Source organism: Notothenia coriiceps, unplaced genomic scaffold (genome assembly GCF_000735185.1).
Source record: "Notothenia coriiceps isolate Sejong01 unplaced genomic scaffold, NC01 NC01_scaffold00034217, whole genome shotgun sequence".
NCBI lineage: Eukaryota > Metazoa > Chordata > Actinopteri > Perciformes > Nototheniidae > Notothenia > Notothenia coriiceps.
In genome coordinates, this window is record NW_011366918.1 from 1 (window position 1) to 5922 (window position 5922).

The following is a 5922-nucleotide window of genomic DNA, read 5'->3' on the forward strand; positions in this document are numbered from 1 at the left end:
TTGAGAGTGTTTGAGAACGTATTTGTACTTGTTTTATGAGAGAATATCTGCCATTTTTGAGAGTTGAGTACGCAATTCGTTCGCTTTGAAAACACAAACTGTTACACTGCAAAATAAAAGATTTAAAAACGACAGCAAATGTTTTAGGCGATCACTGTCACTGTTTTTTTCAATCCATCCTGCCTCAAATTGATATAAAGAACAAATATGTTTTTTATTTACATTTAATCAGATAACATCATTAACAGTCATCTCAAGCAGCTGAGATTAAGAACAATTTAATCTATTTTAATTTATTTTGTATATACACATCCGCACTCCTCAACAACTCTTTCATCCTCAATCTTTATGGACTTTCTCTTCCTTTGGTCTCCTCCTCTTCCTCATCTACATTTCTTCCAATCTCCTTGCTTGTAACCCTTGTGTTGTGTTCAAAAGCTGTTACCGCTCATGGTGCTCGCGGGTACATTTTGACCCACGATTTATCTCAGTCCAAAACACACACAAAATGACTATCATCCAATATTGTTTTAACTACATCATAACTAACTTATAATGCATTCATAACCGTACAATCCTGTTGTAATTTAATGTTATGGCCCCAAACACATTACACCACATATTGCACACGTGCATGTGTGAGTTCAGGTTCAAGCGTTAGTGCACATATTCTTTGAGAAAGGTGGAACTTCTTACAGGCTCTGCTGTGGCTCTCAGGCCCCGCTCCGCTGCCTTACCCTGACACATGGAGGGAAAACACACATTTCATCTGTCAGGGAAACATCGAGATGAAATGAAATGGTTATATATATTATACAGGTTTACACACCTCAGTTCTAGCGTCATGACTTTTGTCCGAGGCTTTGTCAGATTTCCTGGAGCTGGTCGGGTCTCTGCGATGATGTCTCTCCGGTTCTTCGTCCTCTCTGTGCTTCCTCTCTTTGTTGTTATCCCGTTCTGTTCGCTCTCTGTCACCTCCATGACCTCTGACCTCTTCCTTCACGTCTCGATGCTCTCTGGATCTGCTGTCGTGCTTTCGCTTTTCGTCCTAGAAGGAAAGCAACAAATCAAGTACACACTAATGGAAGAGCTGAGTCACTTTCCTGAATCAACCAAACTGTGAAGCAGAGCCATGGCTGACGAGGATCACTTTAAATAAAACAGAATGTGTTTCATTTGTAAATTGAATAAACCTTTATTGTTGTATTATAAACTTAGAGCCGAGCGGACTCACCACCCACTGACTGTCCTCTGCCTTATCATCTGCTCTCAATGGCTGTGTGTCTGTGTCGCCCACTGGAGATATACCATTATATACGAGAACAAGGATATTTGTGATATCTTAGAGATGTTAGCCTTTGCAGACCGTTGACTTGCACTAACCCTACTTTACAGCAGAGGGAACACCATGAAAAGCAGAATAGAGCCTCTTCATTATTTTGTTTTCTTCATGTAGTTTCCCTGAGATACTCACATGGTGCCCTCTCTCCGTGTGCCTCCTCTCTCTCTCCTCTCTACGTCTCCTCTGCTCCTCTCTGCTCTCTGAAATCACAAAGTGAAATGTAAACAGTCGTCCTGTGATTAAAGCGTTATGTGTTCACATTGACGCCACCTTACCTCCGTCCTCCTTCACTCCCACATGCTTCCTCTCTCTGTCGTTCCTCTCGTCTTTGTCTCTCTCTCGATGGCGGTCTCTTTTCTCTCGATCCTGCTTCTCTCTCCGTTCTCCTTCTCCACCTTCCTCATGTCTCCGTCTCTCCTTCCTCTCCTCTTGTTCTTCTCTCCGTTTTTCCTTGTCTCTCTCTTCCCTCCTTTTGTCCCTGTCCTCCTTATCTCTGTGTCTCTCCTTGTCTTCATCGTTCCTCTTTCCATCTACCACCTTGTCTCTTCTATCTCTTTCACTTCTTCTATCCCGTGATCCCTCTTTCCGTCGATCTGCATATTTGTCTACTTCCTCTTTATCTCTCCTCTCCCTCAGCTTGTCTTTCTCTCGTCTCGTTTCTTTCTCTGGGTCTCTGCGAGTTCTTTCTACAGATTCTCCTCCACGTTGCCTTCTCTCACTATCATCTCGCCTCCGGACATTGTTATCAACCTGTCCTCCCTCCTGGAAAAACAGAAAATAGATCAGTTTATAAGTCATTCCAGGATAGGAGGACATTCTCTGTCCCGCCTATGAAATGTCATCATATAAAGCTCTCCATAACCTAGCCCCCATCTACATCACTGAGCTCCTTCAGGAGTACACCCCCCCCCTCCCGCACCCTCCGCTCTTCCTCCGTAGGACTTCTCATCATCCCAAGCTCTCGCCTCAAAACCATGGGTTCTCGAGCTTTCAGCTGCTCGGCTTCCAGACTCTGGAACTCCCTGCCACTACATATCAGTCTGAGTCCATAACAACATCAAAACCAACTCAAAACCCACCTGTTCAAACCGGCATTTTCTTTATAGACTGTACCCTGTGTCCTTTTGTAGTCCATTTCCTGTTGTTCGTGTTGTTTTACCCCGGCTGATATTTCACTAAATTCACTGTTTTAATTGCCCCTATGCCCTGTGAGGTGTCCTTGGGTGCTATGAAAGGCACCCCCCAAGTAAAATGTATTATTATTATTATTATTATATGCTTTAAATGCCAAAATATGCACCTGTTGTGTTGGATGTCCTTAGACACAATGTAAATTAAATTGTAGAAAAGGGTGTTTTCAGAATGGCCTTTTTCTCCTGTCCCTCCACAGGTAAAAGCTAGCATTGATTCATCAGGTAAAAGCTAGCATTGATTCATCAGGTAAAAGCTAGCATTGATTCATCAGGTAAAAGCTAGCATTGATTCATCAGGTAAAAGCTAGCATTGATTCATCAGGTAAAAGCTAGGTGTGTGACAACAACATCATACACTAAACATACATGTTAACGACACATGTGGCTCAACAGCAAGACATTTAACAAACATGCTAACAATAACATGTAATTAAAAAGTAAAGAAAAGCTCACCCTGATGTGTTTTCTCAGTTCAGCTGGTTTCCATGTGTCTTCCTTGGTTATTTTCTAAAAAAACAATAGATGTTAATGTCACTGAATATCATTATTAACATCCATTGGAACACATTAAGCTATTTCAATGGAAAAACCCCAAAACAATCCGTTAATTTCCACAGAAAACTAACATTTCTGCTTCATAACAAACATTTACCAGCACTTACACGACATTTCACAGAACAAAAACATGACCTATATAAACCTGTATACGCTAAACTCAAAGCTAAAGCACTTACCTTGTCACTACTCATATTTTCATGTATTTATATATATGTTTTAAGTCTTTTAAACGCGAGAAAGCAACTCATATTTTTGTAACGACGCCGCCATGATGGTACATCTGTTGTACGCATGCGCAGTTCATCGAAACCAAGGAGAACGCGTCATTTTAGCATGGCAACAGGATTGACAGTCGACATCAGAGCGACCGAGTGAATCAACGGCAGTTTCCATGCCAACGGTGAATGAATATGGCAGGTTATCGACTATATGATAACAAATGTGTATTTCTTATTTCTAACAGACCGTATTAAAATGTTGTTGTTAAAGCATTATAATAACATTGATTAATGTGTGGGTTCATTTAAAAATCTGCTTCATGTACAAATCTGTCTGTTTATCTATTTCTCTGTGCTCAAGATCACAAACCTTTCCTATTTTAATCGTTGGAATTTGAATAGCAAGCTAGTTTATTAGTTCCTAAAAAAGATAACGGTTTGTTTAAAATACAGTCGATTTAAATGCTTCATTTCTTATTTGACAAACTACTTCACATGGATTTATAAAGATGTAGCCGAGCAAGAGGGCTGTTGTCAGCAGGAATATCAGAAAACGAACTTTTCACACAGGTAAGCTAACACTTTTCATTGTTTTTTTAGCTTAAATAGCTTACCTCAACGACTTAAAATAATAAATAATAAAACCAGGCTGTGTTTACCACTAATGACCTCCAGATGGCGCTGTTTCTCCCTCTTTATCAGGGCTTTCGGCACCGCTGTGCTTGTCTTGTGATAATAATATAATTAGAAACCATATTTATTATTCCAATTTTTTATTAATTTATCTAACATTTCTGCCTGTAAATTGTCTTTTTCTTATACTGTAATTAATATTCCAGATGACATACTATATTCTGTATTTATTAATGCATACAATGTGTTTTTCTTGTTGTTTTTTGTCCTTTTATTTATTCAAGATCATATATTGTGTATAAAAACAAGTTTAAATCTGGGTTGGACATATAAAGTAATACAAAATAACATAAAGTAAATATATAAAAATACACTTTCATATTTCGTATTTGTTAAATACACAATTAGTTTTGTTTGCCTTTTTGTTCTTAATGTTTTTAATAACATGTTTTACTTCATACAATATGTCTGGCTGCTAACTACTTTCACTGCATCACATCACATGGACCAATCATAAACAAGCATAGCTAAACAGTCGTATGTAATATCAGAATATTACATTAATTGCATTTATTTTCATACAACATGTTGAATATTTTCGTAATAAAAAAGTGGCTTAGAAGTTATTAAATAAAACCAGGCTGTGTTTACCTCTAATGACCACCAGGTGTCCGTGTTTCCCCTCTCTATCAGGCTGGGAGCGCTCAGTGTGATGTGGTCCCTGTGTGTTTTTGTGAAAGCAGCATTTAACCCGAGAGGAGGCAGAGAGGAGCCGCGGACTGGATCAGCTGTGCGTTTTAAGGGAATGTATTCTGGTCACTAAAAGGGGCTCAATGCCATCGATTCCCCGCAAGGCAATGGGCTCGTGCGCTGGGGAGCCAACGTGAGAGCACATGGTGTTACAAAAAAAACCTTATTTTTAAAAACACTTTGGAGCTCAGAGACATGTCTAAGGACAGCATGACGGACACAGGCGTCCATGCCCCTAGTAAGGAGAATGGACATGCAATAATCCCACCCTCGGACCCCCTGCTGTCTGCCACACACGAGCTCACACACACCTGGATGCACGTCGCCAAAACCTTTGTGATTATTTTCCCCATCTACGCACTGGGATATTTCGAGTTTAGCTTCAGCTGGCTGTTGATCGGACTTGTGATGTTCTTCATGTGGAGGAGGAACTCTGGAGGGAAACACAGCCGCATCAGAAGAGCTCTGGATCTGTTCGAGCAGGAGGAGGAGAGGGGCTCCAAGCAGAGCACCAACACCTCGGATCTGCCTCCGTGGGTAAGAACATAATAAATTATAATAAAGCTTTATTTATATAGCACTTTCCATACAACACATGCAGCTCAAAGTGCTTTACAACATGACACATCACAAGTTAAAAACAAACAACAAGGAATTCCCCTCAGATTATTTGTTAAGAACTTTAAAAGGTGCATGCAGCGAAATATAACATTTTAACAGGTTAGTAGACACAAGGAGGTGTAGACACAAGGAGGTAAAAGGTATGACACAAAATAAAACACACTCCTTCATCCCCAGAGGTGGAAGAAGTACTCAGATATTGTAAAAGTAGAAGTACTCAGATCTTGTACTTGAGTAAAAGTAGAAGTACCAGAGTGTAGGAATACTCTGTTACAGTAAAAGCCCAAAATGTTGGATCATCTGAGTTGTGTGTCTGGGTGCCATTTGACTAAATACAACCTATAATATCTCATATGTGTGACACACTGAGGCGCCTGCAGGTCTCTCTGAGGCTTCAGGAGGTTTCTAAGGAACACTAAAGCCTGACAGGAGCCCATTGTTATCTAACAACGTGATAAAAAGCTGCAGCAGAATCCAGAGTTACTGCAGGAGTGTGAATCCCAAAATAACAGCAATCTGTGGACATGCTTCCTCACAGCGTGGTGTCTGGTTCTCCATTGTAACCCTGCTGGATTTAGCCTGTGTAATGTCAGTGTGTTGGGGGGGG

At 40.4% G+C, this 5922-nt stretch overlaps 1 long non-coding RNA gene across 1 annotated transcript; it reads right to left on the reverse strand.

Annotated features, from left to right (window-relative positions):
* Window positions 1–568: 568 nt before the first annotated feature.
* LOC104962048 (uncharacterized) lies at window positions 569–1514 on the reverse strand. Its single transcript, XR_800166.1, has 3 exons — window positions 1475–1514; window positions 830–1048; window positions 569–738 (listed from the first exon to the last, which is right to left on the reverse strand). It is a non-coding gene; the product is annotated as an uncharacterized lncRNA (long non-coding RNA).
* Between the last annotated feature and the right edge of the window lie 4408 nt (window positions 1515–5922).